The sequence below is a fragment of the Poromitra crassiceps genome, assembly GCF_964638095.1.
Source record: "Poromitra crassiceps genome assembly, chromosome: 10".
Taxonomy (NCBI): domain Eukaryota; kingdom Metazoa; phylum Chordata; class Actinopteri; order Beryciformes; family Melamphaidae; genus Poromitra; species Poromitra crassiceps.
Window position 1 is genome coordinate 27,093,994 of NC_139631.1, and position 15,423 is coordinate 27,109,416.

General features: G+C 48.3%; 1 protein-coding gene across 1 annotated transcript in view; it reads left to right on the forward strand.

The window, feature by feature from the left end:
* The first annotated feature begins 365 nt into the window (after window positions 1-365).
* Window positions 366-15,423, forward strand: part of LOC310784131 (myocyte-specific enhancer factor 2C-like) — an 89,974-nt gene continuing 74,916 nt past the window's right edge. Inside the window, exon 1 of the mRNA XM_083645118.1 lies at window positions 366-445. The gene's annotated coding sequence lies outside the window, so the exon portion shown is untranslated. The remainder of the gene's footprint in view (window positions 446-15,423) is intronic.

The following is a 15,423-nucleotide window of genomic DNA, read 5'->3' on the forward strand; positions in this document are numbered from 1 at the left end:
CGCTCCGCTCACCGCCACTGCAGCGCAGGGACGACCAGGCGAAGCGTCCTACCGCCTCCTCAAAACACACTTTCCTACCAGACAGAGAGAGAGAGAGAGAGAGAGAAAGAGAGAGAGAGAGCGAGAGAGAGAGAGAGAGAGAGAGAGAAAGAGAGAGAGAGAGAGAGAGAGAGAGAGAGAGGGAGGGAGAGAGAGTAGTTTTTGATGACATTATAGAGACTCGTACCACATAGGCTACTGTAGGTTACTTTTCTGCCCCCTCTCCTCCCGGCGACGTCCTCTGCTGAGTTGCGCTCCTGGATTTAAGTGCGTCTTTCTTGGCGAAGTCCGTCCCCAATCAAGCAGCGGCTTCAACCTTCCTGTCATTCGGCTGGACCAAACAACCGGGGGACAACCGCTTGTAATATCGCCCACTTCACCCGGACAAGATTTCATGCGAAATAAAGTAAGTAACGCACCACACCACCTGCCACTTCACTCGCAGATAGACACGTTGCATCTCGCTGACAAAACAAACATCAGATGGTCTTTATTTATCTCATATTGGGGAAACTTATGGGCTATTTTGACGCACGCTACCACTAAAGTACAGCAACTGCGCCTATTGATTTGTCGTGACCCTGATTAACTTCTCTATGACAACTGTGCCATATATAATTACAGCATGGCATCAAATGGCTGTTTTGTTTATGGTCTATTAGGGGAGTCAAGGTCTGACGCTGTTTTACTGTTGTTTCGACCTTGTAGCTTTCTCTTGTCCACATGCAGGCGCAACGTCCCAAAGCCACATAGCCTACTGAACAGACTCCCCTCCTCAATATAACATTACCTTAATAAACCCGGCTCTAGCTACCGTGGCATTTGAAAAGTTTTTTTTTGTAGTATCAGGTGTAGCCTAGTAATTGCGTGCTTATTTTCTACCACTAACAAATTAATTTTTGGAAAACTTAGGAACTAGATGAAAGTAGAAAATCAACAAATATGTAGCCTAGATCAAAGGCTATTCATTTCTGATAATTTGTTTCATTGAGGCACATAGGGAAACATTGCATGCTGTTATCTTTAAAGTAAACTGAAATATACAGTAGTTTACACAAAGTGTACTGAGATGCACTGAACTAAATGCACAATACAAGTTTTCAGTGCATTTTTAATAACCTAGGGCACAGTTTAGGCCTATATCAATAGCCCATACCCACTATGCTCTTAGCTGATTATGTATCTTTTCCAAACTAACATACAGTACAGTGTAAGCCACCTACTGTATAAGAACAATATTCATGCTGACCAGAGACACAGGTAATAGTGCTGTAAGTCACCGCTTTGTCTGAAGGCTTTCCATGCTGATAGAGAAGGTTAGGCGTGCTCAAGCTGGATCTCAATCATTTTCATCTCTGTGACTTTGTGACTGAAGTTGTTTAGCCTAATTGCACTACAGGGAGAATGATATATTTATGTGGTGACTTTACTTCAGTCTCTCGTGTCTCATTTGAACCTGTTGCAGAGGATTAATAAGGACACCTTAATTAACCTGTGGCAATGTTCACAGGTTGCAGCTTTAGAAATGAAAATTGTTCTGTTTGTTTAAAAGTGTCAATATTAGGCCCATTGATAGATGCAAATGAACTAAGGATTTGCATAATATTTAAAATTGCTACTGTACACTTAATTTTATTTTTGGGCGATTGTAAAAGAGGCTAGACGTGCATTTAACTGGTCTGCTTGACCATATAAAATATAACACCCTTATTCATTTGAATAAGTCACAAAGCTCATTAACAATTTATCATGTCTAAAAAAAGTGAGAACACTGTCTCTTAAATATCCTTCAAAACTTTTTATTAAATGCTATTGAAGGTAGAGATAGCTCAAGTTTCCCAAAATTAATAACATTTTGTAATTATAATCACAGTATATTTTGAGATCTCTAAGAACTAATATAGATTTGAAATACAGCATATTAGCAAGGCACTGTGAGGACAATTTTTTAAAGTGGTACGGTGTTGCTGCCGACTACATCTACTTAATTTGTGACTATGAAAACCCTGCTGTAGCTTAAGTTGTTTATTTCTTGATTGATTTCACACCAAAATTAGAGAAATATATATGACACATGCAAAAAAGTCTGTATCATCTAGTGAACTGTGCATTGTCCACTTAGTTTTTACAGTCCTTTATGTTGCGTTAGATTAATTGCTTATTCATGAAATAAATTTGGGCAAAGTCTATTAAGAGGTTTTACACATAGACTTCTCTCATCGTCAATGAAGTTGTTCTGTGTGGCCTGTCTGGCCTGTTGCTCTCTTGGGATTTAGCGTTAGGTTAATCCGCTCAGAGGAAGGTGAGCGCTCGCATGTGGACCCACGATTACACACAGAGGACTCTCTCAGCCAAGCTCTGTAATCTCAGAGCCCCTGTACACACAGAGAGAGAGACACACACATGCGCGCGTGTGTGCACACACACACGCACACACACACACACACACACACACACACACACACACACAAACACACAGGCACAGACAAACATGCAAACACACAAACACACACACAAATGCAGACAAAAGCATGGTCTCTTTTGCTCTGCCTCTCTGTCTTTCACGTGCACGCACACACACGCGCACACACACACACACACACAGACACGCACGCACCAACACCCACACTCTATCTGGCCTGCGCTGCTTTGTTTCTCTTCTTCTTTTAAGACCTGTCCCTCTCCACAAATCATTTGGGATTTTGGCCGCTGATTCACAAAACCAACAGTGACAACACACTCTTCCCCTTCTCACACAGAGGGATTAAGAAGGTCACGTGTCTCTGTGATTGGCCGGGGCATTGAGCCGATTGCCGGGGCACTTTGCTGTACACCAGGGGCTCAGTAGAGCTTTAGTTAAGTGAAGGGAAGGGACAGATTGTGTGGTGTGGCCAAGGCTTTTGCCGTATCTTTGAAAAACTGCTCAGACAAAGGCAGCGTATGAGGGATTGTTGCTAATATCTTTAATCATAAATTTCTAATATTATGCCCATAAATAATGCCTAGATTTACTGATGGGCTGAGACCAGCAGGACCAGAGAGAGAGAGAGAGAGAGAGTAAGCTTCTCTGCGTGCATACAGTCAAATTAGGGAATCTGTGGAAGGCTTGCTGTAAATTGTGTGCTATCAAGTTAAAAAGAAGAAGAAGAAGAAGGTGAAAAGTATACCACAGTGCTACTTCTGATCAGAGACATTTTACTCTGTACATAAGGCACATTTCAAGATCCCCTCCTCCTCATGGAAAACCAAATCTATGAAAACATTATTCTTAATGGGAACATCAGAAGCCTATACGTTTAAGCAAATAATTTAATAGCCGCTTTTGCTACGCTTTAATGTTATTTTTTCACTAATGGTTTGAAATGTTTTGGAAGGGCTTTGCAGAGTTTGCTCAGTGAAACGTCAGTGAAACACTCTGATTTGCAGATTGCAGTTAGGCGAGATCTGCTGGTAGATACTGAAGTACTGTAATTGGACTTCGTGCCCTTCGGCTCAAACAAGAGGGTAATATAAGAGGCAATTCTAGAGAATCATATTTACCTCATATATAGGCAGCCACACAATATCTTACACCGTCGAGAGACATCCTTGTATACTGTAAATGATGCGGTCTATTTTGGTTCCAGCACTCTCGTATGAATGTGATATAGAACACAAAAGATTCAAAGATGATATACACTGCAAGATAGGCTCCTTGTTTTTGTTTTTTTTCTCAATCTTTCTGACACCGACAGTGTGAAGGAGTTAAACATTAGCTTAGCTTTGTTTTCTTGTCTGTGCACGGGCATATGCAAATACTTAGGTTTTATGGTAACTTCAGGGCTTGTTGTGGTCTCAACTCTTGTTTATTGTGTAAGGCAGGTGTTCCCTCTGCTGCTACATGGGAGGAAAAGTCATCTCTTTTTTTATTTTCGTGCATTTTTTATAGTACTAATGAAAAGCATCAGGCTCGACCTCACCATGTGTTTATTCGCTCATTTAGAACAGATCTTCCTTTCATTGTCCTAACTGTTGTGTGTGTCATAAATTTCTACCCTTGTGTTTCTTTGCATTGTGTATCTTCATAAGAGCTGCAATTACCGCACTCGTGAAACTAAGAAAATAATCCCAAGTAAATAACACAGTCCTTGAATGGTTTATGGTGGATTTGAACGCATATATTTGAATATGTCCTGGTTTTTGCATAATGATCGCAAAGTCTTCTTCTGTCTCTATCTAGTAATTAGCGGTGACGTTCAGCAACTTTCTCTGTGCGCTGTAAGTGGATGGGGGGTGTATGGGGTTTGTTCACTGGGGTGTTAAAGATCACAGAGGAATATATCAGCCTTTGATGTTTAATTGTATTGTAAAACACATTTTAGAATATTTCTGCATAAAGTAGACTTCTGGCTGTGCTGTGTTGTGCTTTGTGTTTACCGTTTCTTTGTGTGTTTGTCTGTCAACGTGCTGTGTGTCTGGGAGGTTTTGTGTGTGTGTGTGTGTGTGTGTGTGTGTGTGTGTGTGTGTGTGTGTGTGTGTGTGTGTGTGTGTGTGCGTGCGTGCGTGCGTGCCTGCGTTCAAGTCTGTGCCTTGTTTTTATCTGAGTGTCTGTTTGTGTGTCGGCATGTTTGTGCTTTTGTGTTTGCCTGAGTTTTGTGAGGTTGTTGGTGTGTATTCAAATGAAAATGCGTGTATTTCTGTTATTTCTCCCTCACACAGAAGAGGGTACGATTTGATGTCTGGGACAATGGAGCAGTCTGGAAAACAGTGTCAGTGTGAGGGCTGAAAGACAAACTGAGAAGACAGATGCAGAGAGAGAGAGACACACACACACAGAGAGACAGAGAGAGAGAGAGAGAGAGAGAGAGAGAGCAGACAAAATGAATTGAGCTGAGGTGAGTTATGAGCAGAGAAGGAGAGTGTGTGGCCTCTGATCAGCAAACCGTCACTCCAGAGTGATGCGGCGGTGATGTAATGCTTTAACGGTCACTAGATGAACAGGACGTCCTGCCTCCTCTCTTCCTGTTTCCTCTTTCCTGCCTGGCCCTGGTCGGTCACTCCGGCAGCCTGCTGGGTGGTCCGTGCTCAGCACTACTGACCACACAATCATATCATCAGCAGCAGCGGCGGCCCACCTAAAGAGACACCTAAAACACCTCGCCATATACTTCTCAGGCCTACTCCCTGGAATATTTGGAGAGGGAGAGAGTCCTGGGAGGGCGAGGAGGCTGGTGGAGTGCAGGGAGCAGAGGCCTTTGGGCCGATAAGAGCAAGAGAAACATTTAGAGAAGAACAGAGTTTGTTTTCCATTGTCTAAACACAGGATGGCTCGGAATGAATGTCACGACGTCAAGACCCTGATTTTCATACGAGCAGGTCGTTCTTTAAAAAATGAGATATGATTTTGTTTGTACAGTACCAGCGCATTGGAGCCAAAGCGTATTCACTTCCCCAACAGTCACTCCAACACTTTTTCTCAGCTGCTTTCCTGTGAGATTTCTTCATTTTCATTTGATATCACATCACACAAACGTTACGCAGGCGTCTGCCCGGCATGTCACCTCGTCTCTAACGCCAGATACAGTGTGCATCTGTGTTACCTCCTGGCCTAAACATGTTGTGCAATAAAGCTGGGATTAACTGGGAATCCTTTTTATTTCAAGCTAGAGGTGTGAGTTTTAGGGGTTAGGGCGATGGGGGGGGGGTTGTTTGCTGTCCATGTACATAAACCTGGCCAATGGAGGGCATGTTCCATGATTAAACACAGTGCCTGACCTGTGCGTGGTGAGGGCCAACTTCTTTACCCCCCCCCACCAAATATATTTTCAGAGAGAGACCCCCCCTCCACCTCCCCTCTTTCACCATCTCCCTTTGGTGTGGCACACATTTGGACGACGCCCAATGACCAGGAAAAAAAGAAAGGAGGTGTACAGAAAGAGAGAGAGAGAGAGAGAGGGAAAAAAAAAGTAGAAATATTTTCCAGTGGCTGTAATTTATCTTTGTCACGGCTGCAACATAGCCGAGTCATTCTGCAACAGGGTCCGGTGAGACGCACAGAGGTAGCTCTGTGCCTCGGCCTCACACAGGCTCTCTCACTGCGCTCCCCGCAGTCTCCTCCGTCGCCACCGCTCCCCCGTCCGCGCCACCGACGCTCCGCGCTGCCGGCGTATTTTTAGCCGATCGTGTGTTCACAATGGATTCAGAGGCATGAGGGGACTCAAATTCTACCCGCTCAGGCTTTTGTGTGATGTTGTTCTTGAAACGAAACATCGTCACACACTACATTTCCACTAATAGACAGGCGCAATTGATATATATCTCTCTGCTCCAGCCAGGAATATTACAGTCTTGAATGTGATCCTTATTTTACAGCACGCCGGCTGCTGGCACAGAGCCACGTGATATTTGGGCATCACCTCTAACATCAGGAAGTTCCCTGTTTGGCTCCGAGGGGAGCGTTCTGTTGAAAGCGTTGTTAACACTGTCTGAGTCGAGCGAAAGCTGTATAGGAATCCACGGTCAGGGCTCCCCTCTTCTGCACAGCGCACAGCTTCACCAGGCGGTGTCCTGCCAAAGTCCACAGCAGTGTTCCTTTCCACTGTCATCTGTGCCATTCCCAGACCAGGGGCCAGCCTGTGAAGAATGTGTAGCGCAGGCCTGTCTCCAACGCTTAAAATGCCCCCCCCCCCCCCCCCCCCCACACACACACACACACACAAAAGGTGGGTGGGTAGGAACAGAGAGGAAGATGAAGAAATCCAGGAGGGAGAAATCTAAAGAAATTCTAAAGAAATAAAGATAATGATCTATGATCTGTATCATTCTGTGGGTGTTTGCAGCTTGTCGTTTTGCAGTGAGACATAATTAACAGAGCCATGAAAGGTTGAATATTACCTGCGGTGATGGTGCGATGCAGAAATGAATCAAACTCATGAATTTCTAACTCATTTAAAATAGTTTGGAGAATATTTTTTTTTCCTCTCTCCGTTACACATAATAACATACAGCAGTATTTAGCGCCACATGGATAGAGAATGGCAAAGCCCCACCCTCCATCCCCCCTCACCCTGTCTTTTTTTCTTCTTCTTCTTCTTCTTCTTCTTTTTTTTTTTTTTTACAATTTTTCGGCCCGGCTTCTTCTGTACTGTGATGTATGGCTTTTCCTACAGTGGCTCTTCCAAAGTGCAGCTCGTGATGTCATTAATTTTATTCATACTTTATGGATGCTCTGTCTGGGGAAAAAAGCAAAGGAGAGAAAGGGAGAGGGGCGATGTGAGGAGAGAGAGAGAGAGAGAGAAGGAGAGAGAGCGCGAGAGAGTGAGAGAGAAGAGATGGTGTGGTGGCGGAAGGAGATTTTCAGCGCAGTTGCATGTATAATGAATGAGGGGGCACTTTGTTTGAAACTCCAGCCCGGCGCTTCACTTCAAGGTTCGCTGCTGGGCAGAGGGGGGCCTTGTGATCTCACAGCAGCCACTCTCTGCCTGGGCCCTGCCAATAGATGCTTTCACCTGGCACTGTGTCGACCCAGTGGAAAAACAAATAACCTTGTGTGAGAGAGAGAGAGAGACACAGAGAGAGAGAGAGAGAGAGAGAGAGAGAGAGAGAGAGCACTGACAATGGAACAAGGGTTGGGTGGAAAGGGTGAGGAGTGGGTGAGAGAGGAAAGAGGTGAGGAGCGAGGAGGGGAGAGGAGAGGAGAGGAGAGGAGAGTTTGTATAACAGCGGCGGTACAATGACGCCCAGACGATACCGAGGAGAATACTGGCACCCAGCCCACACTTCCTAAATAGTGCTCTCTACAGAAATAGCTCAGCCTTGATATTGACTTTTGTCTGCGGGGTGTATGTGTGTGTGTGTGCACGCACGAGGGAGTGTGTGCATGAATGTGAATGTATGTGCGCGAGAGAGAGCGAAAGAGAGAGAGAGAGAGAGAGAGAGTTGGGTTCATTGTCTATAAAGGAGTTTTTCACTTTTTCACTCTCTGTTGCACGATGGCTCCACGGGTCATTTTTGAATGCAGGACTTTGTGCTGTGCAAATCCATGTTTTCTTTGCGCTCCTGTGGTATGTGTTTGTGTGCGAACCGGAATGTGCGTGTAAGGGAGCGAGAGAGCGAGCGCGAGAGAGAGACCTTTATTATTTGGGATAAAAACGGCCTCCGTCTTATTTTTGGCCCGGTGCTGGACTCATGGTTTTAAAAATAGCTGAGGAAGTGTGGGGGATACCTGTCGTGGCTCTAGCCTCCCTCTGCCAGAGTCCCACTGCCTCCACGTCACATCCACCCACCAGTAGCCCGCTCCCTCTCTCCCTCTCCGGGCTGCGATGACGAGCTAGAGCACCCCCCCACCAGCAGCCCGCTCCCTCTCTCCCTCTCTGGGTTGCGACGCTGGGTGGGAGCACCCCCCCACCAGCAGCCCGCTCCCTCTCTCCCTCTCTCCCTCTGGGTTGCGACGCTGGGCAGGAGCACCCCCCCACCAGCAGCCCGCTCCATCTCTCCCTCTCTCCCTCTGGGTTGCGACGCTGGGCAGGAGCACCCCCCCCCCCCCCCCCCCCCACCAGCAGCAGCCTGCTCCCTCTCTCCCTCTCTGGGTTGTGACGCTGGGCAGGAGCACCCCCCCCCCACCAGCAGCAGCCTGCTCCCTCTCTCCCTCTCTGGGTTGTGACGCTGGGTGGGAGCAGCCCCCTCGGGGGGGGAAGCAAACAGGATGGGACTCGCATTGAGGGTGTGAGAAACCAAGTCAAACAAAAGTCAGTATGAGCAGCCTTTGCTGACACAAGTCAGATTTTGATAAAGCATGGATAAAAAAAAACATGTTAATTTATTTTTTACAAATCCTGAGCACAGTACAAAGCTGTAAGAAGAGCGGAGCGTACCAAGATGGCAACATAATAGAATTGCTTCAACATTTTCCCAGACAGTTAGTCTGTGAGTGGAAGGTCACAGGGTGATTCTCTCTCCTCTTTGCCATCTGTGTGCCGAGGTGTCGTGTTAATTTCATTTCTCCATCTCAGCCATGTGTCATTTGAACAGCAATGAGAGTGTTAACTTTCTCTCTCTCTCTCTGCCTCCCTGCTCCACACTGTTTCTCTCTCTCTGCCTCCCTGCTCCACACTGTCTCTCTCTCTCTGCCTCCCTGCTCCACACTGTTTCTCTCTCTCTGCCTCCCTGCTCCACACTGTTTCTCTCTCTCTGCCTCCCTGCTCCACACTGTTTCTCTCTCTCTCTCTCTGCCTCCCTGCTCCACACTGTTTCTCTCTCTCTGCCTCCCTGCTCCACACTGTTCCTCTCTCTCTCTCTGCCTCCCTGCTCCACACTGTTTCTCTCTCTCTGCCTCCCTGCTCCACACTGTTCCTCTTTCTCTCTCTGCCTCCCTGCTCCACACTGTTTCTCTCTCTCTGCCTCCCTGCTCCACACTGTTCCTCTTTCTCTCTCTGCCTCCCTGCTCCACACTGTTTCTCTCTCTCTGCCTCCCTGCTCCACACTGTTTCTCTCTCTCTGCCTCCCTGCTCCACACTGTTTCTCTCTCTCTGCCTCCCTGCTCCACACTGTTTCTCTCTCTCTACCTCCCTGCTCCACACTGTTTCTCTCTCTCTCTACCTCCCTGCTCCACACTGTCTCTCTCTCTCTGCCTCCCTGCTCCACACTGTCTCTCTCTCTCTACCTCCCTGCTCCACACTGTTTCTCTCTCTCTGCCTCCCTGCTCCACACTGTTTCTCTCTCTCTACCTCCCTGCTCCACACTGTTTCTCTCTCTCTGCCTCCCTGCTCCACACTGTTTCTCTCTCTCTGCCTCCCTGCTCAACACTGTTTCTCTCTCTCTCTACCTCCCTGCTCCACACTGTCTCTCTCTCTCTGCCTCCCTGCTCCACACTGTTTCTCTCTCTCTCTGCCTCCCTGCTCCACACTGTTTCTCTCTCTCTACCTCCCTGCTCCACACTGTTTCTCTCTCTCTCTGCCTCCCTGCTCCACACTGTTTCTCTCTCTCTGCCTCCCTGCTCCACACTGTTTCTCTCTCTCTCTACCTCCCTGCTCCACACTGTCTCTCTCTCTCTGCCTCCCTGCTCCACACTGTTTCTCTCTCTCTCTGCCTCCCTGCTCCACACTGTTTCTCTCTCTCTGCCTCCCTGCTCCACACTGTTTCTCTCTCTCTGCCTCCCTGCTCCACACTGTTTCTCTCTCTCTCTGCCTCCCTGCTCCACACTGTTTCTCTCTCTCTACCTCCCTGCTCCACACTGTTTATCTCTCTCTGCCTCCCTGCTCCACACTGTTTCTCTCTCTCTGCCTCCCTGCTCCACACTGTTTCTCTCTCTCTCTGCCTCCCTGCTCCACACTGTTTCTCTCTCTCTACCTCCCTGCTCTACACTGTTTCTCTCTCTCTCTCTACCTCCCCGCTCTACACTGTTTCTCTCTCTCTCTACCTCCCTGCTCCACACTGTTTCTCTCTCTCTCTACCTCCCTGATCCACACTGTTTCTCTCTCTCTCTCTGCCTCCCTGCTCCACACTGTTTCTCTCTCTCTCTCTGCCTCCCTGCTCCACACTGTTTCTCTCTCTCTCTCTGCCTCCCTGCTCTACACTGTTTCTCTCTCTCTCTCTGCCTCCCTGCTCCACACTGTTTCTCTCTCTCTCTGCCTCCCTGCTCCACACTGTTTCTCTCTCTCTCTACCTCCCTGCTCCACACTGTTTCTCTCTCTCTCTCTACCTCCCTGCTCTACACTGTTTCTCTCTCTCTCTCTGCCTCCCTGCTCCACACTGTTTCTCTCTCTCTCTACCTCCCTGCTCTACACTGTTTCTCTCTCTCTCTCTGCCTCCCTGCTCCACACTGTTTCTCTCTCTCTCTCTACCTCCCTGCTCTACACTGTTTCTCTCTCTCTCTCTGCCTCCCTGCTCTACACTGTTTCTCTCTCTCTCTGCCTCCCTGCTCTACACTGTTTCTCTCTCTCTCTCTGCCTCCCTGCTCCACACTGTTTCTCTCTCTCTCTCTACCTCCCTGCTCTACACTGTTTCTCTCTCTCTCTCTGCCTCCCTGCTCTACACTGTTTCTCTCTCTCTCTACCTCCCTGCTCTACACTGTTTCTCTCTCTCTCTCTACCTCCCTGCTCCACACTGTTTCTCTCTCTCTCTCTACCTCCCTGCTCTACACTGTTTCTCTCTCTCTCTCTGCCTCCCTGCTCTACACTGTTTCTCTCTCTCTCTGCCTCCCTGCTCTACACTGTTTCTCTCTCTCTCTCTGCCTCCCTGCTCCACACTGTTTCTCTCTCTCTCTCTACCTCCCTGCTCTACACTGTTTCTCTCTCTCTCTCTACCTCCCTGCTCCACACTGTTTCTCTCTCTCTCTACCTCCCTGCTCCACACTGTTTCTCTCTCTCTCTACCTCCCTGCTCCACACTGTTTCTCTCTCTCTCTGCCTCCCTGCTCCACACTGTTTCTCTCTCTCTCTCTACCTCCCTGCTCCACACTGTTTCTCTCTCTCTCTCTACCTCCCTGCTCCACACTGTTTCTCTCTCTCTCTACCTCCCTGCTCCACACTGTTTCTCTCTCTCTCTCTACCTCCCTGCTCTACACTGTTTCTCTCTCTCTCTCTACCTCCCTGCTCCACACTGTTTCTCTCTCTCTCTCTACCTCCCTGCTCCACACTGTTTCTCTCTCTCTCTCTCTCTCTCTCTCTACCTCCCTGCTCCACACTGTTTCTCTCTCTCTCTACCTCCCTGCTCCACACTGTTTCTCTCTCTCTCTACCTCCCTGCTCCACACTGTTTCTCTCTCTCTCTACCTCCCTGCTCCACACTGTTTCTCTCTCTCTCTCTACCTCCCTGCTCCACACTGTTTCTCTCTCTCTCTACCTCCCTGCTCCACACTGTTTCTCTCTCTCTCTCTACCTCCCTGCTCTACACTGTTTCTCTCTCTCTCTACCTCCCTGCTCCACACTGTTTCTCTCTCTCTCTCTACCTCCCTGCTCCACACTGTTTCTCTCTCTCTCTCTCTCTCTCTCTCTACCTCCCTGCTCCACACTGTTTCTCTCTCTCTCTACCTCCCTGCTCCACACTGTTTCTCTCTCTCTCTACCTCCCTGCTCTACACTGTTTCTCTCTCTCTCTACCTCCCCGCTCTACACTGTTTCTCTCTCTCTCTACCTCCCTGCTCTACACTGTTTCTCTCTCTCTCTCTACCTCCCTGCTCCACACTGTTTCTCTCTCTCTCTCTACCTCCCCGCTCCACACTGTTTCTCTCTCTCTCTCTACCTCCCTGCTCCACACTGTTTCTCTCTCTCTCTCTACCTCCCTGCTCCACACTGTTTCTCTCTCTCTCTCTGCCTCCCTGCTCCACACTGTTTCTCTCTCTCTCTGCCTCCCTGCTCCACACTGTTTCTCTCTCTCTCTACCTCCCTGCTCCACACTGTTTCTCTCTCTCTCTCTACCTCCCTGCTCTACACTGTTTCTCTCTCTCTCTCTGCCTCCCTGCTCCACACTGTTTCTCTCTCTCTCTCTACCTCCCTGCTCTACACTGTTTCTCTCTCTCTCTACCTCCCTGCTCTACACTGTTTCTCTCTCTCTCTACCTCCCTGCTCCACACTGTTTCTCTCTCTCTCTACCTCCCTGCTCCACACTGTTTCTCTCTCTCTCTGCCTCCCTGCTCTACACTGTTTCTCTCTCTCTCTACCTCCCTGCTCTACACTGTTTCTCTCTCTCTCTCTGCCTCCCTGCTCCACACTGTTTCTCTCTCTCTCTCTACCTCCCTGCTCTACACTGTTTCTCTCTCTCTCTCTGCCTCCCTGCTCTACACTGTTTCTCTCTCTCTCTGCCTCCCTGCTCTACACTGTTTCTCTCTCTCTCTCTGCCTCCCTGCTCCACACTGTTTCTCTCTCTCTCTCTACCTCCCTGCTCTACACTGTTTCTCTCTCTCTCTCTGCCTCCCTGCTCTACACTGTTTCTCTCTCTCTCTACCTCCCTGCTCTACACTGTTTCTCTCTCTCTCTCTACCTCCCTGCTCCACACTGTTTCTCTCTCTCTCTCTACCTCCCTGCTCTACACTGTTTCTCTCTCTCTCTCTGCCTCCCTGCTCTACACTGTTTCTCTCTCTCTCTGCCTCCCTGCTCTACACTGTTTCTCTCTCTCTCTCTGCCTCCCTGCTCCACACTGTTTCTCTCTCTCTCTCTACCTCCCTGCTCTACACTGTTTCTCTCTCTCTCTCTACCTCCCTGCTCCACACTGTTTCTCTCTCTCTCTACCTCCCTGCTCCACACTGTTTCTCTCTCTCTCTACCTCCCTGCTCCACACTGTTTCTCTCTCTCTCTGCCTCCCTGCTCCACACTGTTTCTCTCTCTCTCTCTACCTCCCTGCTCCACACTGTTTCTCTCTCTCTCTCTACCTCCCTGCTCCACACTGTTTCTCTCTCTCTCTACCTCCCTGCTCCACACTGTTTCTCTCTCTCTCTCTACCTCCCTGCTCTACACTGTTTCTCTCTCTCTCTCTACCTCCCTGCTCCACACTGTTTCTCTCTCTCTCTCTACCTCCCTGCTCCACACTGTTTCTCTCTCTCTCTCTCTCTCTCTCTCTCTCTCTCTACCTCCCTGCTCCACACTGTTTCTCTCTCTCTCTACCTCCCTGCTCCACACTGTTTCTCTCTCTCTCTACCTCCCTGCTCCACACTGTTTCTCTCTCTCTCTACCTCCCTGCTCCACACTGTTTCTCTCTCTCTCTCTACCTCCCTGCTCCACACTGTTTCTCTCTCTCTCTACCTCCCTGCTCCACACTGTTTCTCTCTCTCTCTCTCTACCTCCCTGCTCTACACTGTTTCTCTCTCTCTCTACCTCCCTGCTCCACACTGTTTCTCTCTCTCTCTCTACCTCCCTGCTCCACACTGTTTCTCTCTCTCTCTCTCTCTCTCTCTCTACCTCCCTGCTCCACACTGTTTCTCTCTCTCTCTACCTCCCTGCTCCACACTGTTTCTCTCTCTCTCTACCTCCCTGCTCTACACTGTTTCTCTCTCTCTCTACCTCCCCGCTCTACACTGTTTCTCTCTCTCTCTACCTCCCTGCTCCACACTGTTTCTCTCTCTCTCTCTACCTCCCTGCTCCACACTGTTTCTCTCTCTCTCTCTACCTCCCCGCTCCACACTGTTTCTCTCTCTCTCTCTACCTCCCTGCTCTACACTGTTTCTCTCTCTCTCTGCCTCCCTGCTCTACACTGTTTCTCTCTCTCTCTCTACCTCCCTGCTCCACACTGTTTCTCTCTCTCTCTACCTCCCTGCTCTACACTGTTTCTCTCTCTCTCTCTACCTCCCTGCTCTACACTGTTTCTCTCTCTCTCTCTACCTCCCTGCTCCACACTGTTTCTCTCTCTCTCTACCTCCCTGCTCCACACTGTTTCTCTCTCTCTCTCTACCTCCCCGCTCCACACTGTTTCTCTCTCTCTCTCTACCTCCCCGCTCTACACTGTTTCTCTCTCTCTCTGCCTCCCCGCTCTACACTGTTTCCCTCACACTCCGCTCTCACTTGACTTACGGGACTGATCTGGCTTCACCTTTAAGGGTAGTGAAATGACAGAACAAACTGTTGCTTTGCCGATAATGATGGTAAGTTTGAGAGCAGGGATACATTATGATGTGATATGACTGTTGATACTAACCGGTGACATAGTAATAAATAGATAAATAAACAAACAAACAAACAAATGAATACATGAATAAATAAATACATTTTTTAGTGACTCATTTGTGTGGTCCGATGGCAGTCTTGTGGGTTCTTGCCTCTCATAATTATTCAAGCAATTAATTCTTCAAGAGCTCCATGCGTTTATAATCTTCATTCAAACTATCTACCTACCCAGCCTTGAATCCATATCGTCTTCCAGAGAGATGCCCTTAACCTGGAAAACCCTGATCGGGCCCAAGTATCAGAGTGTGTGTAGTACAAATGAGAAGGACAGTACACATGCAAAGCCAGTCATTCTATCACACACAGGCGTCAGTCATCCCTAGAGCATGCTAGCCTAACATCACCCTCTGAATGAGTGGCACTCTGCATCATGGCCCTCATAAAACTGCTCCCATAATCATATTAAGAGAGAGAGAGAGAGAGAGAGAGCTTTACTGGCCTTGGTGGACCGTCTTTACACAGTGAGTGAGAGAGAAATCTCTTTTCCTCCAATGTGCTTTTCCCCCCGCTGTCTGTGAAGGGAATTGCGCTGCCTGTTATTAATGTGCGTTTGACAGCTTAATTTGATAAGCAGGCTACTTGTTAAAGAAGCCGAGGATTGTTCTCATAGAAAGAACACGCTTTTTTTCTCTCTCTCTCCCCCCGCATGTTCTTCAAAATGCTGCCGCACAGTCTGTCGATGACCCAGTTCTGAGAGATGGTCGAAAACAAGGAAGAGCAGTGCAAAATCCACAGGGAGAAGGAAGGAGAGAAG